Below are 24,134 nucleotides of genomic sequence, written 5' to 3'. Positions count from 1 at the left end.
AAAAAAATCATTTTGGTGCAGTAGTTCTCATTCTTGCACCCTGTCTTCCTCTGCCTTGTCCCACAGTTCTGGGATACCTCATCTCATGTTAAAAACCTCTTTCCTTCAGTTTTAGGACATCTTCAAAGTCTACCTCAGGCAAGGTGTCATCTTAGATAAAAAAGCAGGCATGACGTTTAAGCCTTCCCTAATGGCTCTAGCTAATGGAATACTTCTCAATTCTTCTTAGGCCAGAAAATAATTGGAAATGACACAAAACTCTCAAAAGATTAAATTATCTATAATACTATGGGCTCTTCAGTTTCATTAGCTGTTTCCTCACTTTTCTTCCTTCTGTCCCACTAAAATACTAAAATCCAATTACAGTTAATCAAACTAATTTTTTTTACTATTTAAAAAATTACATTTCCATAAATATATTAAAGGGTTATACTGTATATTTCAATGATGAGTATCAGATTCTACCATTTAGGTAGTGACTCTGTTCACAGGAACATATGTAGAGTAAGGTAAAGTACTGAAAAAAATAGTGTTCCTGATTGCCAGATAACTGGTTGGGTTTTTTCAAAATTTTCAATACCAAAGTAATTAACTTAGGTGGAATTGAAGCCATGATCTTCAATTTATAATTTCATTTGAATTTGAATCGTATCATTTATAATTCATAATAAGCATTTACTTAGTACCTGATATGTTCTTATTTTTAACAACCTATCAAGGTAGATTAAAAACCAAGTAAGTGTCTAAGGTCTTCATTAACGGCAAACAGAATAGAGTGGGAGTTTGAATTCAGATCTTATGTAACTAGGTTTAGTGCACTTTCTGCCTCTGAGAGAACCAACTGCCGCTCCCACAGATGAGGAGGCCAATTTTGGCTTTAGTGTATGAGCTTAGCCTCTTTTATCATTGCCCACTTTCTTGAAACCAGGAGTTAAGTATTTATTTATTGGGATGGCACCACTTTAACACTTTAACTACATTAAAAATGGGCTACATCTGTTCTCAATTCAAGTACCCCCCATCCCCCCATTTTCATTCTCAGGTCTGAATCACATCTCAAAATATCTCAGCTTGGCTGTACTCGAAATGATTTTTCTCAGAAGGGGCCCACTCTCTTTCCCGTGATTGCCTGAACTTGTCGCCACTGAAGCCTGCAATTCTTCCGGCTCTCTCCCTGTTGACCCGGCGAGTGTTGTAAGCACAATACACCGGGTATCTTTGGGCACCAGGGGGTACCAGGCAGCAGTATTTTCTTCCTCCAAGATGCTTGCTTTCTCTCTTGCCTTCTATTCTGTTGTGCTGTTCGGTTTTCACGCCAGCTCTTCGCTCCTGCCCACTATTCTCGACCTATAGCTATTCAGAGAGAGCGCTAAGTGGTCAAGGCCGAGCACTGGAAACCAAAGTGGCAAACAAAGGATGAGGCTCAAGTCTCCCTCCCCCACGATGGGGAGACAGCTGGGGAATTTATCCCAATACCCACAGCCATGGGCTATCAACTCTAGGAAGTGAAGTTTATACGTTTTTTTTTTAAATGTATTTTTAAAGTAAAAACCAACATGAAAGCATTTCCCCATTCTTTCTACTTGTGAAATATTTGAAGACAACCATCAAGGCATTTTTTAACCATAAGCACAGAAGGAGAAATCAATAGTCAAATGAGAAGCCTCCCTCACCTCCTCATATAGGCCCTTTTCCTTTGAAAGGGAGTTAAGCAACAGCTGGTATTATTTCTGCCAAGAAAGGGGAGGGGGAGTATATTCATTAACCAATTCTCCATGTAGGTCCTTCCCCTAAAGTAGGTCCATGTCCCACACGGGGCTGGCTACCTGCCCACCTCTGCTCCAGGTACTCCAGCTTGTAAAACTAACAAGACCGCCAGGAACAAGACCACCAGGAACAAGGCCATACGCTGCTGTCAGGGCAACAGCAGGACAGATGTGTACAATCTGCTACATACCCAACGGCTTTGATACTGGTGGAACCAGGAAAACAGGGGAAGAGCTGTGGAAGACAAAAACCCCAAAAGAGCAGGGTATCGTTCTTCCTCTCACTCACCTAAACTCTGTGACCATCTCCTTTCCCCAACAACCTCATGAAATATGAGAGACTAACCTTTACACAAATGTCAGGGTGTCTGGGGCAAGTTAAAGTACTAAATCACTTCGTAGAAAAGGGTACTTTGGCAGGAACTGCCCTAAATGTTTCGGAAGGAGAAAGTTTACACTGAGCCTTGTCACTTTAAAATATATGGGAAATTTCTCTTTTGGGCACTGGGGCACTGGGGAGATAGGAAGTCACCTGGGAATGTAGGTGCTTGTGGGAGTGGGTTACAGCCACCACGTGCTCACCTAAATACGTGTTTGAGAAACACATTCCAGAGAAAGTGGCAAAGATTAGCCTCTTTTTCTTCATTTGATCTGGGCTTAGCTAAACCAGCCCCATTCAAAACATCCTGGTATCTTTATTATGAAAACAATCTGCCATCAGAATCAAGACCTCTTGAAATCCAAATAAATATTATATTGTACTATTGCTGGGTATCACAATGGCTCTTCCAGTCACAATGACATGTTTGTATGTTTGTGTGTTTTGTATATTTTGAGTTACCTTTTATGCTGGACTACTGACTCACCAAGTCCTAACTCTGACTGATGGTACATATTCATTTAATTCCATGACAAGTTTATAATGCAGATATTGTTGGTACTATTTTATCAACAATGATAAACTATGAAGAAATAAGAGGCCAGCCAGAGAAGTCAAGCAATTTGCCCAGTGTTGCACAGATAATTTATGGAGGGCAGAATTTAAACCCACGCTTCCAAGAGAATACCCTTACCACTATGCCCTTCTTCTTATGGACAAGATAGGAGTCACCACCTTTCATTTGCTTGTTATCCATGCTGACTTTCTCTACCTTTCTTGCATGAGCTCAACGTTGAGATGAGTCACTTGGCTTGAGTAAAATTCTGTGGAGTGAAAACGGTCCAATACCACAGCATTCCCTAAACCTACTCAAGGCCTAGCTGAGTAACACTGGTCACCAGAAGGACCAGCTAGAGAGCTGATATATCACTGCGAATTCTTCACCATTCCTAGAAAAACAGCCCAGAGCATGTTCTAAGGGAGTGTGGAGGGCCATGGATACTTGCTGGCTGTGAGTGCCAGACTCTTATTTTCCTTTCTAAAATGCTACCCATCAATAACCAGCTGTCAAGCAAGCAATCATTTCTGCCAACCTATTTACATTTAGCAATGAGTTAAATATCAAAAGGAGACTGAATAAGACACTTTCCAGACTGTAAAAGATTAAAACTTTTCTTCAAATACCTGGGTATTTTAGGGAAGAGTCATTTGGAAGAGAGAGGAAAGGAAGAGAAGATAATTTCTTGAAGCAAATAGGTAATTACCTCTTTATTTATGAATACAGTCTTTTGGTAATTGGTTTAGCACAACAAATATGCACTGAATTCATATAATTGGTGGTGGTCGGGAGGAGGAGGGAGTGTTTCATAAATACGTATGTGGAACTCTGTGAGTCTGTATTGTCAATTAGATCTCTTTTGGTATAATAATTAGTATGACTCTTGGATAAATAAAACATGTATTCACCCAAATATTAAAGGATAACATAAATAATGCCAAGTTGCCAAGGTTCTGTCATTTGCATGGATGTCATTCTCCCATCTGCTGAAAATCTATGTCTTACGCATTAACGTGCCTTAGTGTACTTCCCCCTGGCACTTCCTGTCTCTGGTTTTGAAACATGCATCTAGAGAAGCAGCCTTCTGTTTTGAATTCTTTTTCCACTTATCCCCATGATGTTTCATTGCCCTCTCAGGGCCACTGGACCAGATCCAGAAGGAACAGAAAAGGGTGATGGCAACTGCTGATTCAGGAAGATTGTTCTGTTTCAGTTTTTATTTTATTTTAGATGTACTCCTTCTCCACAATACACTTCTCAAACACTCATCTAATGAAAGCTGCCTGTTCTCAACCCTCCTAGAATTTCAAGATGGGCAAACTTACAACAAAGAAATCAAGGATGAGCTCCAGTATGTACCGTATTCATGCGAATACAATGCGATGGTTTTTTAATGAGAAAATGAAACCCTGAAAATATAATATACTTCACATTTACAGATTGAAAAATGGACTGCTTTGTTCCGACCAGCTGCCTACTGCTGGAACCAGGGAACACCGTCATCCCAGGAAGGAGATGGAGGTAGAGGGCAAAAGCTCACCCAGGACGGGCACCGAGGGAGAGGACTGAGCATGAAGCACATCACTTTCAATCTCTCTAGAACTATATGAAGTTTTCCTGCACTACCATATTTTCTTCTGGCCCCTTTATAGACTAGATTGTAAAAACAAAACAAAACAAACAAAACACCCTGTAAAGTTCTATGATCCTGAGGTTCTCGAACTGAAGGCAAATCCTTAAAAGTTAGATTCCAAATCGTTTGCAAAGAATGGTTGTATCACAATTTTGAATCATAGTTAGCAAGCAGGTTATGGCCTTAGAACTTCATCTACAAGTTCTAGAAAGACGATATTCAAACTACTTAAGGCCAATCTCAGGCATTTTTAGAAGAACATTCTTTAAAAAGAAATTATGTATGGCACAGTGGTTAAGAGTTCAGGCTCTGAAATTAGAATACCTGGATTCCACTTTTGCCTGTGGTACCATGGGGCCTCTTTAAGCCTCAGTTTCCTCATGGGAAGATTGAGTAATGAAAGCTCCCTCATAGGGTTTTCAATGGCATTAAAGGGGCTTCCATACAGAAAGCACTTAGCATAGTGCTTGGAACATGGTAAGCATTAAGGAATGTTAGCTGTTGTTATTTCTAATTAAGCAGATATATAATTAAAAAGCTGCTCACGAACTATTATTTTACCTCTCTAAGCCTTTATTTCCCATTTAGAAAAGAAGCTAATAATTCCTACATTGCAAGATAGAGAAAACATACATAAAGACTGAGTACAAAGTAGGCCCTTGATAAACAACAGTTACAATCTCCCTCTATCAGAACTTTAGTACCAAGAGAGCAGGACCGTCTGTTTTATTCATTGCTGTAGCCTCAGTGCCTAGAACAGTGCCTGTACATAGGAGGCATCCACTAGTTGCTCATTGAATAAATAGTCATTCTTCTTACTGTTATTGTTGTTGTGCTGGGTAGAGGCCATGATTTTTAAAAAACACTTAGATTGGGTTACCGTATGAATTATAAGTTCTAAAATGGCTTTTGTTAAAAATACTTTTTAATTCTGACTCACTAATTTTAGTTGATCTTCCCCCAATTAATCCAAAATATGAGGTTCATTCTGTCTGGAACAATGACAGACAAACTTTGTGGGGAAACAGTGACAAAGCAAACCTGGCGTCACTGGGAGCTTCATTTCCGGAGCTGGGAACCAATTCATGGCATGGCGTCCCCAAGCCAGTCAGGAAGGCCGGAGGCTGGCAAAGCTCTACATTAAGTAGAGCTCCCCACCATGGCCACCCCGTTTCTTTTCCTTTGACTTCCCTCTCCCACTCCTAATATTATTTTCTCTTTTGCTAACATATTTCCCTCTTGCAAATAAGCCTATAGTAGTAACTGTTATAGTTCTATCTGTCTACACGTTAACAGGAGAATGAGTGAATAAATGAAAAAAATGCAGAGAAGGGAATGGAACAGAGTGGTCTCAATGCATGCTTACTATGCGTGTTATGAAATCAACTTACTAGGTCAGGACTAGCATTCTTATCAATTAATGAAAGAGAATAGAATAGAAAATAACAGAGTGCATCATACATGGTAAGAATTGTTTTGTGGGAATTTGAGCTCTCTGTGTGTATGTATATGTGTGTGCCAGGTCACAGTGTAAAATATATTTATTATTGTAGGTTCTGGTTAAAAAAAAGTTTGCAAACACTGGCATAAACCCCCATTCAGTTAATGGCAGAGGATTTAAAAAGGAACCATGAGCTGTGGTCTTCCCTTCCTATGCCTCAGGCTGCCCACGCAACCCGAGAACTTACTTCATTCTCACTGGTGGAGACCAAGGAAATGAGGGGGCTGATTTCTGGGATCTGGTCAATTTATTTGAACAGAAATTTTATGGGTATTGTAACAAGGGAAAATGTTTTGGAAAAAGTTCACTTCATGGAATTTTGAGCAAAGAAGGCAATTTACTTTTATCGGTGATTCTTGGTGAAGAGAGTTAAACCATCTCCACAACGAGCTGAGAATGATTTTGTAGAATTCACAGTCAATTAAATCACAAGTATTTTCACATGGCTTCTCACCCTGGCCAAAGTTTCCTTCCCATTATGGCTGTTCATAATATCACAAAGCTCCATATTTCATTAGCCTGTAACACTACTTAACTTTATGAGGTTATATTGCATGAAGTTAGTGAAGCTTCCTTACAGATATGCTGCTTGTTGACCCTTAAAACTTGTCAACAAGTCTTTTTCTTTGAGCACTAGAAAAATGAAGTGTATAAAAGCAAAAGAGGAACATTCTCTTTTGAAAGATTGTTAAATGGAAAAATCAGTGGAGAAGACATTATTAGTGGCAGAAGAAGTCAAATAAATCACTTTTATCCTCAGTCAAGCAGGACTAAGCAGACAATCTCTTTTCTCTGGCTACAGCTGTACTTTGAGAATGAACTTTCATGTGGAAGCAGTGAGAGGAAACTGAGGCCCAACTTCCACCACCACCACCTCTAATATCAAAGAGTTTCCAGGGCCTTTTGGCTTAACCTTTGGGGTGGTGACGGCCTCTCCTGGGGAACAGCCAGCGGGGTCCTTTGAGTGCTCAGGCTTTGCTTGTCTCTTCACTGGTCTTGACCATTCAGCAGACTCTCATGACAGCCCAACAGAGCCTGGAGATCGTTCTGGTAATGCAGTGTGCCGGAGAGCCCACCGCAGGGACTTCCTCCCACTCTCAGCAAGGTTGCCGGAAGCTCTTCTCAGAAGGGGCAGCTCTGAAATTCACTTCTCAGAGGCCCACAGCTGCCGGCGCAAGACCCACTGTGAGGTGATTTAGATACCCATTTAGCCTTCACATGAGCCCGTCCTTCGCTCACAGTATTGGAATGCGCCGCACAATATGCTTTTTTGAAGAGGAACCAGAGAGTAATTCATCTTCTTTATGTGTGCTAAGCAGAGCAAGAGGGAGAGGCGAGCGGGACCCACGACGGGCTGGGGAGTAGTGATTAGTAACAGCTGACAGCCTCAGACCAAGAGCCTTTCTTTGGTTACCTCATTGTAATAGCCGAGCACAAAGGAATGACTGTCCTCTTGCCAAGATTTAGAAACCCAGGACCACAGAAAATAGCAGCAAAAAGAAAAGTGTGTGTTGGGCAGCGGGGGCAATGGGCTGACCAAAGCAACTCTTGGTTATACCTGCAAAGCCTGGCTTTGAAAAGAAACCTCTACCAGGCGGACAGATGCGCCTCCCCGTGGCAGGCACCCCCAGCACCTCCCAGGAGCGTTCTGGGGAACATCAGGAGGTACTGGGGACCGTCGGTGAAGTCACTCACAGAGTGTGGGGAGAGCAGCAAATCGCTTTGGTTCAATGAGAGGAAGTTCTTGGAGGGCCAGAGCCCCAGCCCCTCTGCCTCTTTTCGCAAAAGAATCATGACTTAACAACCAACCCCTGGATGAGTCGTTTGTAATTTCCAAAATAGCCCTCTTTCCTTTGGATTATGTTTCTTGTTATGGAAAAGAGTAGACCTTCCCGCATGACTTTCTTGGGAAGATGATCAAGATAGCACGTTTCCCAGCTGGCAGGAGGCTGAATTGGACCGAGTTCCACAACTGGGCTCGACTTGTCCAAAATTAACCAAAGGGTGTCTCAAGTTGACTGCAGGACATGTCAGACTCAAGGAGCACCCTTTTGTCCCATAGAAGGCCTGTCTCTCACAGAAGAGAAGGAATTGAAATGAAAGCCGCCGCATAGAAGTTGAAAGCAATATACGAATGTTAAAGACCAGTTCCACCTGGCCCTGCTTCCCCAGAGCACAGCTGAAGCAGGACAGTGACTCCAGGCCTAGCAATGCGGCTGGGAAGCAGCAGATTCCCTGGGCCGAAAGAGCCACAGACGCCTGTGTGAACCCATGTTCACCCAACTCCCCACCCCCCATTTCTTGGCATCAAAAGATTCTGGAACCATAACCCAACCTGAGCACTCTGAAATGGACTGAGGTTAAGGCTGCTGCTTGAAACCGAAATTAAGGTTTTTCAATAAGGTGTATTTCTTATAAAAAAAAAAAAAAGAAACAACCACAGAATAAAATGTGTTCACCTTGTCTATTTTCTAAATTAAATCCAGAGATGTGAATCTTATCTACTATATAAAAGAATACATTTTTTTAAAATGCAGGTCCACATTTTGGCCAGTTAAGAGAGAGAGTATGGAAAATGAAATCTCTGGGGATAGAGCCGAGGGCTGAGGAGAAGAGAAAGGGAAGATAGTGGAGATAAGAGAGTTGAGAGAATGACAGAAGTAGAGAGAGAAAAGAGAAAAAGTAGAGAAAGAAAGGGAGACGGAAAAGCAGAGGCGTATGGAATGAAGAAAAAGTTCAGTAGGTGCTTTTATCTCAGTCAGCAGATTTCTTGGGCTGTGGCCAACAACACCCCCTTTAGTTGTGATTAGTTTTCTCAGCATTTAAAAGCTCATCAATTGTTCTTATCTAATCTATAAAGGAATAGTCACACCCAGGGAGTGGGAGATTATTCTCCCAGCTACCTGAGCCAAACAATAAAGCAGCATCATTTCATAGAGTGAAACAAACTCAGTAGTGAACTCTGGCAGTGGTTGGCTTCCCTCATCTCTGCCTTGCCCGCGGGAAGAGAGCATTTTCTCCTTGGAACAGGAAAAGCTGCATTATCGCCCCCAGGCCCAAGAGCAACAGTGGAATTGAATTATTCCTGATATATTCCACAAGTAGTGACAACGTTTTTACAGCTTTCTTCCTTCTATAGAAGGGAGTTGTTTCTGCATATTCTACTTGAGTTTTATAACACCTGTGTGCATAGCTCCAATCTGCTTCTCAGCTTCATGGTTTTTTTCAAGAAGTATTTAGGAATCCCCAAAAATTCTCCAAAGAAAATTGTGGACCGTCCCTTCCATCAAACTTCACTTATCATGAATAGATTTCAGCCTGTTGCCCTGTTTGAGCCTGCTGGGCTTGAACTCTTGGCCTCAAGAAAGCCTCCTGTCTCAGTCTCCCAAGGTGCTGAAATTACAGGCATGAGTCAGTGATGTTTTTGTTTTTGTTTTTTAAAAAATATTTTTAGCTCTGAAGGGCTTCTTGGAGCATATCTGTAAAATATGAGAAGTCAATAAAATTAGAGCCTATACTGCCAGGCACTGTGCTGAGTGCATTATCAATTTTACTGCCCCCAAATAACCCTCTAAGGTGGGGACTAACAGTGGTCAAGCCTCATCTATAGATTAGGAAACAGGGAGGTTAAGTCGCTTGCTCCGGATCACACAGAGAATAGGCAGCGTATACAGACATCTGACGTTTTCCCAACTCCAGCACCCACTACACCTATTGCTTTGGATATTATCTGTAAGATAAATTCTGCTTCATATTAGATTTGTATCAATCATTGATTTGCATTTGATTCACCTAATGGAGAATTGTGACAAAAATCTGTTTAAATCCATATTTGAAAGGATGCATGGCCGGGCGCGGTGGCTCACGCCTGTAATCCTAGCTCTCTGGGAGGCCGAGGCAGGCGGATTATTTGAGTTCAGGAGTTCGAAACCAGCCTGAGCAAGAGCGAGACCCCGTCTCTACTAAAAATAGAAAGAAATTAATTAGACAACTAAAAATATATAGAAAAAAATTAGCCGGGCGTGGTGGTGCATGTCTGTAGTCCCAGCTACTCGGGAGGCTAAGGCAGGAGGATCCCTTGAGCCCAGGAGTTTGAGGTTGCTGTGAGCGAGGATGACACCACAGCACTCTAGCCTGGGCAACAGAGTGAGACTCTGTCTCAAACAAAAAAAAAAAAAGAAAGGATGCATGTATCACAGTAGAAAAAGGTGTGTGTTGTAAAATAAGGCAGTGCGGGTAAGTGGCTACTGTCCCAGCACTGGGACAACCCTGCACTGGAGTTAGTCTGACATCTCTCTTTGAACTGCAGCTTTATTCGGAAGGTGATATATTAATGGATAGTCTACAGAAAAGAAGAAAGAAAACTCAGCCATGGATAATTACATATTGTAAATTACGTATGTGTAATTACCTTTGCAATGTGTAATTGGGTAATTCCTAGAACTCCCAGGCCACGTGGTGAAGCTGTAGCATTTCTCCCACAACTCCGTTTAGAGTGTCAATTATTAAACTTTCTGAGTCCATCCATGATCATGTGCATAATCTCCTAGGTTAATTCTTCATTATTGGGTAGCTTTGATTTATTTATTTTATTTTTCTTTTTTTAAGAGACAAGGTCTTGATCTGTTGCCCAGGCTGGAGTGCAGTGGCATGATCATAGCTCACTGCAGCCTTCAACTTCTGGGTTCAAGCAATCCTTCTGCCTCAGCCTCCTGAATAGCAAGGACTACAGGTGCACACCACCATGCCTGGCTCATTAAAAAAATTTTTTTTGTACAGACAAGGTCTCGCTATGTTGCCCAGGCGAGTCTCAAACTCCTGGCCTCAAGCGCTCCTCCCTCATCAGCCTCCCAAATTGCTGGGATCATAGGCAGTGAGCCATTGCACCTAGCCCATCTTTGATTAAAAAAAAAGGTGCCTCGGTGTGGTGGCTCACACCTGTAATCCGAGCACTCTCGGAGGCCAAGATGGGAGGATTGCTTGAGCTCAGGAGTTCAAGTCCAGCCAGAGCAAGAGCAAGACCCCATCTCTACCAAAAACAGAAAAACTAGCCGGGCATGGTGGCGCATGCCTGTGGTCCCAGCTACTTGAGAGGCTGAGGCAGGAAGATTGCTTGAGCCCAGGAGTTTGAGGACTATGATGGCACCACTACACTCTACCTGAGGTGACAGAGCAAGACCCTGTCTCAAAGAAAAAACAAACACAAAACAAAACCAAAAAAATGTACTTAGAAAAAAACTGACTTTTGCCCCTTGATATAAACTGTTGCTTCTGGAGGAACCCAAAGCAAGTCTGGCCTACATTTACCAGGGGGACTTTGGTCTCCTTTTTTCCAGAGTAAAGGAGCATCATTGTTTCTCCAACTGATCCTCATGTGTCACTATTTCCGGTGTACCATCCTGCAATGCCTCCTGCTGCCTACCAGTCAATGCCCTCAGTGCATTCATGCTGTGGTCCAGACCTTTTCTCAGCTTCATTTCCTACTCAGACCTATTCTGCCAGGCAACTCAGATTCTTCAATATTCCCTAGACATGCCTTGAGTTTTCCCGTCTATGCATCTTTGCTTCCCAGGCTTCCTCTACCCTCATCCTCGTTGCCTTTGGAAATCCTACCACTAGTCCAGCCCCTGAATTTCCACAGCACTTTCTTTGTGCTTCTTGGCTTCGTAGTCTGTTTTGTTTTACAGTCATGTATGTACTTGTCCAGCTCTCCATTTAAATTTTCAACTCCTTGAGGCTAGAGACTGGCAATGTCTCTTTGCGTCTTTATTGGTGGCACCCGTTAGTACATTGTCTGCCCCAAAAGGAATCTAATAAATGTATCTTGGATTGGATTCAACATCCTCTTAGTAGCTATTTTGCTTTGTCAAAGTCTCTCCTGAATGTGCTTGGAACTAAACAAATTACTCCCGACGCAATGCGACCAGTGTGGAGTACAGTGAACTATTAATATTTCTACTGAGGAAGCACACGGCTATATTCATTCTCTTTTAGCCACCACTTCCTACTGTTGGTTCACATTAAGCCTTTTTAGTCACATGAACTGCTGCCAAGCTCAGTTGCTCCCCATCCTGTAATTGCGCAATTGCCTTTTGAATCTGAAAGCAGAAATGTACATTTATCCCCTGCTCAGCTTCATCTTGTTGGTTTCCATCCAGCACTGCAGCCTATTGCAGCATTGAAGTCATTCTGAATCGTGATCACAGGCATATGGAGTAGAAGCCATCCTCTGTGGGCTTACGTCATCTGAAAACACTATGTAGGTGCCTTCTACGTCTTTGAGTCGTTGATAAAAACATGGAACAGGACAGGATTTTTTGAAAAGTACATCAGGGTACTTTGCCAGGTGTCTTTCCACGTTGATATGGTTCCTTAAACACTCATTACGTCTAAATGTTCAGCCAGCTTCCAATCCACTTCACTGTTTTTATTAGGCCCTATTTTATTGTCAAAGATATTAGGGAAGACTCAAAAATTTTCAGAATAACCAAAACAAATTGTATCAGGAATTCCATAGCCAAAAAGTTATTGTAGAAAGAAAGTATTTTTAAAATAGAAAAAGATTTCTTATAGTACATGAAGCTATTAGAAGATGCTTTGTTAGAACACTGTAAGCCTGACTGTGTAACTTTAGGAATAACTCTCTTTTCCTAAAAGAATCAGTAGTATCAATCTAGAAAAGTATAATCTGATAAATATCCTTCCCTACTAAATAGGAATGTCATATATTTGGGCAGAGATGTAAATGCATTAATTCAAGGATTAATACAAACATAAATTACTCGTATGTGAAAGAAATAACATCATAATTATTTTAGGCTTCAGAAAAATTCATTGGATAATTCATTAGCAAAAATTCTGGTTGTGCTACATTATTATAAAGTCCATTATTTTAAAGTATATGCCTTTAGTTCATCTTCACTTTTATTCTTTCTACAATAACATACCAGCTTGTGATTTTCCAGGTCACAGACCTTCGATGACAATAATATATGACGGTCTGTATTTATCACTATATGCCAGTGGCTAACATTGAAGGAACTCAATGTATCTTTGTTGAATGAATGATGAATGACGAATCTTGCAAATTTAGCAAGGGAGAATAATTAAGCAACTGTGCCTAACCTACAAATCAACGAGTTAGTTTTGTAACATCTACTACAATAGGAGCTCATCGCTGCAACTAGGGCTGAGAAACAAATATATAAACAGTAGTTCCTATTCTCAAGGAGTTCTTTTGTTGCATAGACAAGTCATAGTCTCACCAAACAATTAGATAAGTCATAGTCTCAGCAAATAATCAAATGTTCAACTACACATGTTCTAAAAAGTTAAGTACACGGGTATGGGAAAACTATGGAAAATATTTAGCTCAGGTGGAGAAAAGACTTTGTTGCAGGCAGCAAAATTAAGGCAACGCATACATTTTAGCATTATAAACTGATCCAGTACAAACCTAGAGGCCACACTGTGTTAGGGATCGCATGGCACTACAGAGAGGGGCTTTGGTGAAACACAGATTTGAGTTCGAATTTAGGCTCAGCCACTTGCTAGCTGGGAGACCTTGGGAAGTTGTGTGACCTCTCTGAGACCCAGTTTTCTCATCTGTAAAATAGGGACAATAATAACGACCTTGCAGGAGGGACAACAAGTATCTGTGCTCAATAACCGGCTGTTTTTTGTACTCAATAACTGCCAGCAATTACTATGGCAAGTAAAATAAAAAATATCACCAACCAATCATAGAATAAACCCGCAATTAAGATTATCGTTTTAGTACTTTAAGGTAGAAGAGAGTAAACATGATCTGAACTGCAATATCAATGTTCTGTAACATTTATAACTTCAGATGTAAATCACACATTATTTAGCTAATCACTGAGGAGCAGCCAGGTGCCAAACTCTGGTCTAGGCTAAGGAAACCCTGTAGCATTGCATTGCACATCCAACTTGCACTGATCTAAATTCAATGTACACTTGATTGCAGACAACATGATCCTACAGAGAATGTGCAAACACCCTTGGAAACCAATTCTGTCATGAAAAAAGCCAAAATTAAATGGCTAAAACTGGGGCTAAGTCATGGCTGAGGCCCTCCAGGTTTGGTGAGTGAGGCCAAGGAACCCTAAAGGCTCAATGATGTACAAAATGAAACCACTAGTTAGAGGTGAGACTAGGAAAGAATGCAAGTTTCGTGGCCCTCTGATGATGCAAAGCAGTTTAAAGCTTTACTTTAACATACCAATTAAAAACTGGCTAAGTTTACAACAAATAACGTTTTCCCAATCTTGGAAGTTCACCAGCTTCTTGGCAAAGTGGGTTTTTTATTCTAACAGAAAAAATACAGTGACTTCAATGGTTTACTAAGGGTCACCCATCAGCAGTTTTCTCATTCAGAAATATCTATGAGCTGCGGCGAGCAGTATTTAGGAGGCAGCCTGTCAGCGGGAAGGGGGTGAAGTAACGTGCAACATGATCTCTGAAACTGGCTACCGATTAGCGACCAAGCTAAGGCGCGGTCAGTGAGAATGCCATCAGGTGACCCAGGCCAAGGCTGAGGAAATGATCCTCTCTGGGCAGACCCCACATGCAAGTGCAAAGAGGGGTCTTACACTTGATACTCTCAGGCAAGGGAGCCAACGGGGCCTTTGAAACTGATGTTTACAGTATTGAAGTGGAATCTCGGGGTGGCAGCAATCACCAACATTAGTCCAGTGCCCCCAGATTCACGTAAAGCCTCACTGAGCTTACCTCTGGGGCCCCCACAAGGCACATAGGACAAATATTTGTATTACTCTCACTACTATTATTTCCACTCCATAAAAAAAAGCCATGAATGCCAAAGAGACTTCTCCCCCAGCTAGCCAGTGCTGTGACTGGCATAGAAACCAGTCTGGTAGCTCCAAAGTTTGTGCTCTTAGGAACCAAATAGGAATTACCACAAATAAATGCAGCCAAAGTGAGCATCCTCCGCACCAGTCAGCTGGCCCCTGTTCAACTTTTCCAATGTAAACATCTCCTCTCTTTGCAGCAGAGGGAGACGCAGGACCCGGAATTTATGTTGAAATGGTGCTGTGTCTCCTTCTCCGGCACCTAGCATGGCTAACTGGAGGAGCTCGGTATTGAGTGAATTAACCACCTCAGCGAGACAGTAGCTGCTGTGCATGACTCAGAGCACAACGGCAATGAGGACGAGGAAAGGAATGAAGCATGAGAACATACGGCAGATGCTGCCAGGACCATATTTTGCATATCTAGTGAAGGCACATAGCTACACAAGATTTGCTGGGGAAATAAAGGAAAGGGTGCAGTCTGGGCCTCTGAGAAGTATTATCGACAGTCTTGCGGAGGCCACGGCACATGTAAAACGCTTCATTAATACTTGTGGAATAACTTTCAAATGAGTAGAAACTGAAAATATTTCTAGTAGGGAGATAAACTGTGTAAAGAAGCTGAGTGAATGGGATCTACATGAACAGGGAATCAGTACTCAGGTTACACTAACGACCCTCCATCTACCACGACTGCTGTGACGCATGAGAACGTTTCCACTGGCTCAGCCGCCCACAGTGCAATTTTAGTACACCCAAATAGACCCCAGGGGGGCAAAAGAACCCCCTCGGGGGGGGGGATTTTGAGTCTTCTGACTCATTAAAGCTCATTAGGAAGAAAACATTACATTAATAATTTCCTTATTCTTAGCTAACCATGCTTGGCTCATTCGAGATACATTTATTGAGCATGTATTGTGTGCCAAGTTTGGGAGCTATAGAAAGAACTACAACCTAGTGTTTGCTCTGCAAACTCACAAGCCCAGGGGGAGCACAACATTCCTTGAGACAGAACAGTGTGTTGGTTGAGAAAGAAAGGATACGTGTGTGTCAGAAGAGAGAGGCCGGGAGAAGGTGGCTTGGGAAACTCTAATAACCTATACTTTGCAGTTCTGGCTATACTTGATTTTACTGTCAGAGACAACTGGAAACACTCATCTAAAAAGAAAGAGCAATTTTAGTGCCAAAGCAGATCTGCCCGTGCATGCTTACCAGATTCGACTTTGAGGGCCAAGAATTTAGTAGTGGTGTTGTCAGAACAAATAGGTTAGGAGAACTCACGACGGGTAGGTGTGGAGTCAGAGGTGAAATATTTACGTGAACACTGGAACACATCGAAGGCCTAAAGACTGTTGAAATTCTAATTATCAGACATGAAATAACCAACATTTTGGAAAACTAGTATCCCTCACTACGCTGCCAAACACCTAGCATCTGTTCAATTCTGTTATGAACCATTTCCTCGAGGAGAGAACGTGAGAGAATTGTAAGCAGCTGCCGGGAAGTGTGCTAGCAGGGGATGCTGCTTCCACGCTGCAAATTTATGTGCAAACTTATTCATTAAGTAATATTACTGAGCATGGCGTGCTGCAAAATGGGCGAGGAATTCCATCACAAAGTAAATGTGAGGTCGATACTTCTAAGAGGTTATAAAACAACTTAAGAGGTGCATCTTAGAAAACCCATTAAAAAGCAAACTGGCACATCTGGTTTCTCATGTTGGGTTTACGAAGTGATACCTGCGCTCTCCAGTGGAAGCATTTAAATTTTCAGTACTGTGCCCTCGCCCAAACCATTTCGAAGCTTGCAATTTACAGCAGCCATGCCAATTTCTCTAATTCAGCTTTTAGAGGTATTAAGTTTAGTTTGATTTCTGAAAAATGTGTGTTGTTTGTGTGTCTGCGTAAGGTTCCTATGAAGTGTTCTTGGCGAAATTTTCTTCCACCATGCACTTACATCCTAGAGCCATTATGGGAGGAGAATAATAAAGCTATGTGATACAGCAGTGTTAGTAATACATAGCTATATTGGGTTACTTTCTTTTTACTAAAACATTTTAGGCCCAGTTCTTGCTCTGTGGGTAACTCTGGGAATTCTCTGGAGGCCTGTGGAAAACGTGACTCTAGCTCTTTGTGTCTGTAACTGTACACCTGCTATTGATGCGGAGGATGAAAAGAACACACTACACACACATTGTTCTATTTTTAAGCTATTGTACTCAGCTCCAGGGGAGGGAAAGGTGCCCTTTCTCCCCTTGAAAGTTACCAAGAGCCAGCCGCTCTGCTGTAGCATAAACTCAATTTCCGAACTTTGAAGACAGAGGATCCCAAATACTGAGGGTGAGTAAATGGGGTGTGTGTGTGTGTGTGTGTACACACCCACGCCAGTTGGAGCTGTGGGTGCCAAAATAAATCTTTCCTCACATCCGGAAATGCCTGTCAGGGAAGCGAACTAGCTGGCAATCAGAAAACTCCCATGTAATGCTAACTGTTTTCAAGGCAGGCGCACACACACACTCTCATGTCCTAGGGCAGAATTACATGCCATGGCTTTTGCAGGCATTCCACCAAATATTAACTGAAAGATTGAATCAGTGAATCTTTCCAGGAAAAGCATGGCATGCTTAAAAAGAAAGCATGCCTGCTTAAAAGAAAAAAACAAGCTAACCACATAAATTGGCAGTAGGGTGCAATATTCTCTAAGTCAGGAGTCCAAACGCTGGCTTTTCTGGTTTGATACGGCTCAAGGAAGCAGTATAATAGTTTCAGGATCTTGGAACTTTGGCCCTTCCTCCCTCCCATAATAACTTTTCTGAAAAATGTTATGCAGTGTATAATATCATTTCACATGAAAGCGGAGACTTTCATAACACTTTATAAAATAACATAAGCCTCTCTGAAATCTCAAAACATGACTGTTGCCAGTCCCCAGGGATAGAGTGTTGGACAGCATGGTCCCTGCTTTCAAGATACAGTTGGCTGGAGGAGGCGGAGACTGGCAATGGGGCCACCTCCCCACACGTCACAGGTAGGAAAGGAAAGGTTTCCGGGAAGAAGTGACATGGAAGGCAAAGCCCGAGGGTAAGGAGGGCCTTCAGGTGGACAGGGTGGGGAGGAGAGTCCAGGCAGACACTGGGGAGGGCATGGGGAGGGGGCATGAGACATAAGACAGAAAGACACAAACCGGAGCCACTCCAGACATGCTCAGAAGTCCAACCTTTATTCTAATAGCAATGTGGGGAATAAGCTCAGAGCTAAGTTTTAGGAAGAACATATTGTTTTTGTGTTAAAAAAAAAGTAGATACGAAAAGAGCAAGAGCAAGGGGTGTGGGGTAGGGGGAAGGCAGGGAGACTAGGAAGGAAGTTACTGTAGAGTAGGATCAACATGGTGTTGCTTGGATTAGGGTGCAAGTGGTGGCCATAGTCAGGTCATAGAGTTAAAAAGGAAGAACCAACAGGCCTGGCCTGGGGGAGGAGTCTCTGACTTAGCCCCTAGTATCTACATTTCTTTTGATTAAAAAAACAAAAAACAAACTTTTCAATAGTTTTCCTACTCTTTCTTTCTAAATCTAAAATAGCTGAATTCCCCTCCAGCTTATGTTCTTTTACCAGGAATAAATTTTTCTACATGTATTCACCATCTTCATCATAACGAACCAGCTCTGTAAATCTCAGTAACTTGAAAGGGACCAATGGAGCCTTTATAGGCAGGGAGATGGGCTTAGAATTATGAAGTCTTTACTGCATCTCTAAGCTTATTTTGAAGACAATGCTAGTTATACATACACCCGAGGACTTATGCTGTAGCTGTTTCCCATTTTGAAAAAAAAGAAATAATTTTTGTGGGTCTAAGGATATAGCAGTTGCATTGTCAAAGGCTGGCCCTGCCTAACTGACTCAAAATTCTTTGGCCAACTCATTTTTACCAGCTCCTAAAATCTCCTAAAAGCTGGTAAAAGTGGTTACTGAGACCCTTCAAGGTCTCTTTCAGCTACAGAGTTCTATCTGTGAATCTTGTGACAGAAAAACAATGGTCCGGGGGACAGAAGAAGATGTTAAACACCACTGTGGAGATATAATCATCAAAATCCAGATTGTGAGAAACTAATTTTACATGACAACAAACCTGGGCTGTTCAACAAACAGCTTACAAAAGAAAAGAGTGGGAAAGATAGAGATGAGAGAGAGAGAAAGAGAGAGAGTGCGCACACATGCATAAACCTACAGATTAAGAGACCTTGTCAAACAAATTCAATGTACGCATGTGGCTTGATTGAAACCAACGAACTGTGAAAAGAGAAAGAGAAATTAAGGGGTGGGGAACCTGCGGACTTCTAGATCTTTGAGTGTAGCCTTTTGACTGAATCCAAATTTTACAGAACAAGTCCTTTTAATTCTCTTATTTATCAGATAATGGGTATTAGAGTTATATCTAGGGAAAAGGATCCTCTTTTAGAAACAAATGACTCCAACAGAAACCAGCCTTTTCTTTAGACTGTAGAAAGTCCCTATTCTGTATTCAGGAGAGAAGACTTCCACTCTCATCTCAGAATTAGAGGTCAAGGTAGAAACAGCAGACACGATCACCCCATATTTAATCTAGTTTTCCCACCTGCCTCTACACAAAGAGTTGAATGCCTCCAAAACAGTAAGGTAGACCGACAGTCCCAAACGCAAATTTCACATCTCTCCAGCAATGTATTTGTGAAAGTGAAATTAATGTTCCTAAAATTTTGAGTCAAATTTTAAATGCACTAAAGTAATCCATGACGGGGAATTTTATAATTCATTATTTTTGGAAAACTCAAGAAATGATTCTCAATTGGGCAGGCACATGTCATTCAAGGGTTGGGGAGTGGGGAAAATGAGTATCAAAATAATCTTTAGAGTTTTTAAAGCCATGCAAGTTTACATAGCTCCTTCTGCTTCCTCCACACCAACAATAAAAACAAAATAAGAGGTTATATTAACTATTATTAATTACTGAGAAGAGTGACTTTTTATCTCGAAAGTATGTTGGGACCAGAAAATTTTTGAGAACCATTGATTTCAACTTTTCTTTGGGTATTCTCTCAAAGTCGAAAGTGTCCTTTCAACGCAGTCAGGAATTGTTTTAGAATGAATTGTTAGAATGAAATTCCTGGAAGAAATAGAAATATCTTTTTTTTAGCAGACAAATAAGAAGGCACAGAAAGGCTACAGCCCTGCTCTTTACGTCACTTTTCAATCTTGGTCCTGTCAACCAACAGAAGATACGATGATGTTTTTCTTTGGGAAGCCTAAAAATAGGAATTTACAGCAATTGTCCATTTTTTTTGTGATAGAGACAACGGAATTCTCAGAGAATCTTTTACCAATGAGCCAAGCAGATAAATGCATTCAGCTAGGGTAGATTTGTGACTTTTACAACTAAACATGCATAAAGAATATAATAACTGCATTGTGAAGTAAGGAATGTCCATTATATATAGTACAAATTGTATACTTGTGGTAGTTTTTTTGAATTTTTTTTTTCTTATTTTCTTTTGCTTCTATTGAAATCTTAGTAACCTGTGAATCATAGATCATTAATGCAGTTAGGGCCATGAGAGATCAAAGTTCTACATGTTTCCCCATTGAGTCCTTTTACAATGCATGTGGTTGAAGGGAAAACTGGTGAGAATTGCTATCTCTAACAACCAGTTGCACTCTGGGTCTGTTTGTGCCTAAAAAGTCCTTTTCAAGTCTCTCTCTTGATGAGGCTGCACTTTTTGAATGTGGATTTGGACTATCTGTACATGTGGGAAGTTGATATCAGTAGCTCAGTGTCACAAGAAGGCCAGGGGGGTTATCCTACAAGAACACTGTGATTATGAACAAAGCCCATCCAAGCCATAAATACCTTCCAAGGGCAACCAAAGGTTATAAAAGTCAAACTCCCAAACTATTCTGAGGAAGAGATAGTATGAGGTATAGTACAGAATGCATTTGAGGTTGTACAAAGGTCTGACTAATTATGGGGGTAAAAATGGTAGATTTTGCATATTCAAATGAACTTGCAACTTTGAACTGTGTTCTAAATCACATTAATCATTAGTAATATGATTTCTTGACACAAATCTTGAATTTCCTTGAAAAGTTCCTAAGTTAAATTTTTGAAACTTAAGTTTGTTGCTCAGAGTGGCACAGTTCTGCCTCTCTTCTGAGCAATGTTTGGAATCATTTTGAATGCTAAAGGAAGTATTTTCCTTAACAAAAATATATTTGAATTTGAGTGTATCTTGATTGAAAGTCAAAAATGAAAACATTTATTGGAAAGGACCAAGGGTGCTTTGCTCCAGAGAAATTCATGGTAGATAATTTTGCCTTTCGTATATTAAAAATAATTAAATTATTTCTTTCAAATCCTTTAAATAGGTTGCATTATGACCGGCCAGTATGTGGCTGAAAATAGAAATTGGTCAACAGTGAGTGTTTGCTGAGTATTCACAGGGCTCGAAGAGTATTTTAAGAGGAAAACAACCAAATGAGACTCTCATTTGAAACTAAAAAAGAAGAATTACACATTTCCAATAGGGTAATTAAAGAAAAACAAATAAAAATGTGTATTTTTTACATGATGTCATGTGGGACCTATATTTTATTAGAATAGATACATCTTGCCTAGTGACATCAGGGCTTTGGAATAGTGATGGTTTCAATGAGAAACATCCCACAGGACCAATTCTATCCCTGACCTTCAGTATACTTTAAAAATCCCTTCCAGCAACTCTGAGGCAGAAATGACTTATATCTGCAAAATTTTGAGGAATTTGAACATTATTTGTGGGTGCTATTGAAATGGAAAGTTTTCAAAGACTTATGAACCACTTGGTGGAATTTTCTCCTTAGTGAGACCACAAATATGACACTGCAAAGTGTTTTTCTGGAGAAGGTCCTGTCTTCCCATCAGGGAGGTAAATCATTATTATCAATGGGAACATACACTCGCAGAGCACCGTGCCTCTGTGGGATTTATTAAAGAGCTTGACTGCAAGGCCTAATCAAAGCGGAGACAAGCTGTCTGCCTTCATGCAGCTTGCACTTGGCGGGGAAACCGGCTCTGGGCCACCCAAAGCAAATCACAGGGCTGAAGAACAAAGCCGACACACATACCAGAGTGTGGTTTTGTCCAACCACGGTGAGCAGACATTACTGAACAACGTCTAACATTTAGATTTCCAAAAAGTTTGGGATATTTTGTTTATTTTTTGAGGGTTTTTATTTAACGTCCCTTGTGTGGATTTCAACACAGAAAAGATAATCTGAAAAAGCAAAATAAACAGAGGAAACCAATTTTTCATGAAAAAAAGCCGGCCCTTGTTATCTAGGAACCTCCATGCAATACTCTATCAGCACTATTTAAAATTCCAGTGCATCCTTGGTCAGACCAATAATCCATCCTGTCTCCAGCAGTTGCATCAACAGAGCAGTGTTGCCCTCCTTGACATCAACTTCAAAAGACTCAATCATCTTTAGTTTTCCCTTAACAACACAGTTTTGTTTCTTCAGAGTATTCAGTGACTTACATTTAGCTTACTCCAAAGAGCCTCTTGGGGGTTTACTGTAACGAACCAAAGGAATGACTTGTAGTCAGCACATACATTACTTCCATATCTGAAAGAGGATGTCAACATTGATGCAAGAAGTTGCTTGGGCTGTAGCTCTGTTCAGGAACAAAAATTAGCAATAATCCATACCATGATAAACTGGCTTATCACGTAAAAGTAAATTTTGTACAGGCCCTGCTGGGAGTTCAAGGCATGAGATAGAAGCTAAAGGAAACAACCTCAAAATTATTGACGATGGTTGACTTTAGAAAGCGTTTCTGGTGAGCTTCACTTTTGGCGTTTCCTTATTGATAGTCAAAAGGCAGTGGAAGTCATTCCTCAAAGGTGCACAGTTCAAGATTTGGGTGTGAGGTCTTACTCACATTTGGGTGTGAGTGCTTTCAAAGGGAAAGAATCCTGTTAAATTTAGCCTAAAGGTACCTCACAAATCTTTCTTTGCTCAATTAAACTCTGTTAAATTTAATTTGTCTAAGCTTTTTCTTTTAACAGTCCCAAGAGAACACAATTTGAGGAGCTCTTCTTGCAGACACTCAAGTGCAGATACCTATGGAAAGCAAATATTGATTTTCTCTCTGAATTGCAAATAACTGACTTAGCATCATAACTCATAACACAAAGCATTATAAGAAATACATAATTCAATACTATCGTAAAAGTCCTAAACAGAACTTTTAGCAATGGGGCCATCTGTAAATTGAGCTGTACCAGGAGACCAAAGCAGCTTGTAAAATCCACTTCATACCGGTGAGATTTGTCTCAGGACTCTAGTCTTGGTATTGACACTCCTTAAAGGGAACTTGAGTGTGTGCTCCACAGGTCCTCTTGCTGCGGTCTGTGTCTCCCCCCAGCCCTATCCTAACCCTCAACCACCTCCTTAGGGCAACCACAGGGGTGGCTGAGGAACATCTCGACTTAGAGAGACATCTGAGCAAAGAACTAACATTCTGGACAATCTGTTTTACTCATCTCAGAAAATGAAATGCAGCATAGGGAGAGAAGCTATTTAACTCAACGCAGTATATAATGTGCCTTGAAAGCTTTGTATAAAAACTCTAGCTGTGGTAGGTTAGACTGATAAGCATATAAACATTTGGAATGCCCTGTTCAAAAGAATATTAAACTATTATATCTGCCTTTAAAAAAATTTGTAATTGTAGCAAAACATATACAAAATTTGCCACTTTAACCATTTTTAAGTGTACAGTGGAGTAGTGTTAAGTATATTTAAAATGTTGTGTTACTTGCCTTATTTTTTCAGTTTATTTTTATCCACTCTAACTGAAGAAATGAACACATATTGTTTTTTAATGTAACGAAAGTTATAATTGACAAGTTTACCATCTACATTTTAAATGATTTCGATGATTATTTTTAGTGTAGCCAAAACCTTCAACATTTGAATTTTACCATTTTTGAAATGTAAATGCACAATTATAATACCCAGACTACATATCTTAAGACTTCAAAGTTTTAGATAAAACATGAATCTATACAGATAAAAGCAAGAGTCCTCCCAAGCCTAGGACAAACAAAATGTATTGCTAATAAAGTGCCACTTTCAGGGGAGGGAGAAATTCTATTTCAAAAGTACATAACAGTACAGAACTAGTCATTTTCACCAGTGTTTCATTGTTTGCATTACACTGTAATAAGCACTTACGAATGCTTATTTATAGTCAGTATTAACTACAGTAAGGAATCCTTCTCAAGAATGACCGTGACTGCGACTTACGACAAGCCATGCAGTAATCCCTGTATAGTCTAGTGTCCAGAGCTTTTAAAAAGTGCAACTTTAATACATAAAAAACTATTATAATTCAATAATAAAATGACAACCCAATTAAAAAATGGGCAAAGGGTCTGAATAGACATTTCTC

The 24,134-nt window shown here is 40.8% G+C and overlaps 1 protein-coding gene across 4 annotated transcripts in view; it reads right to left on the bottom strand.

Moving 5' to 3' along the window:
- The window catches only part of SLC1A3 (solute carrier family 1 (glial high affinity glutamate transporter), member 3), a 77,358-nt gene that overhangs the window by 14,066 nt on the left and 39,158 nt on the right, over nt 1-24,134 (bottom strand). The window lies entirely within an intron of this gene.

Source organism: Propithecus coquereli, unplaced genomic scaffold (assembly GCF_000956105.1).
Source record: "Propithecus coquereli isolate 6110/MARCELLA unplaced genomic scaffold, Pcoq_1.0 Scaffold110, whole genome shotgun sequence".
NCBI classification, from domain to species: domain Eukaryota; kingdom Metazoa; phylum Chordata; class Mammalia; order Primates; family Indriidae; genus Propithecus; species Propithecus coquereli.
The sequence above is the reverse complement of the archived record's forward strand: the minus strand, read 5'-3'. Positions and strand labels throughout refer to the sequence as shown.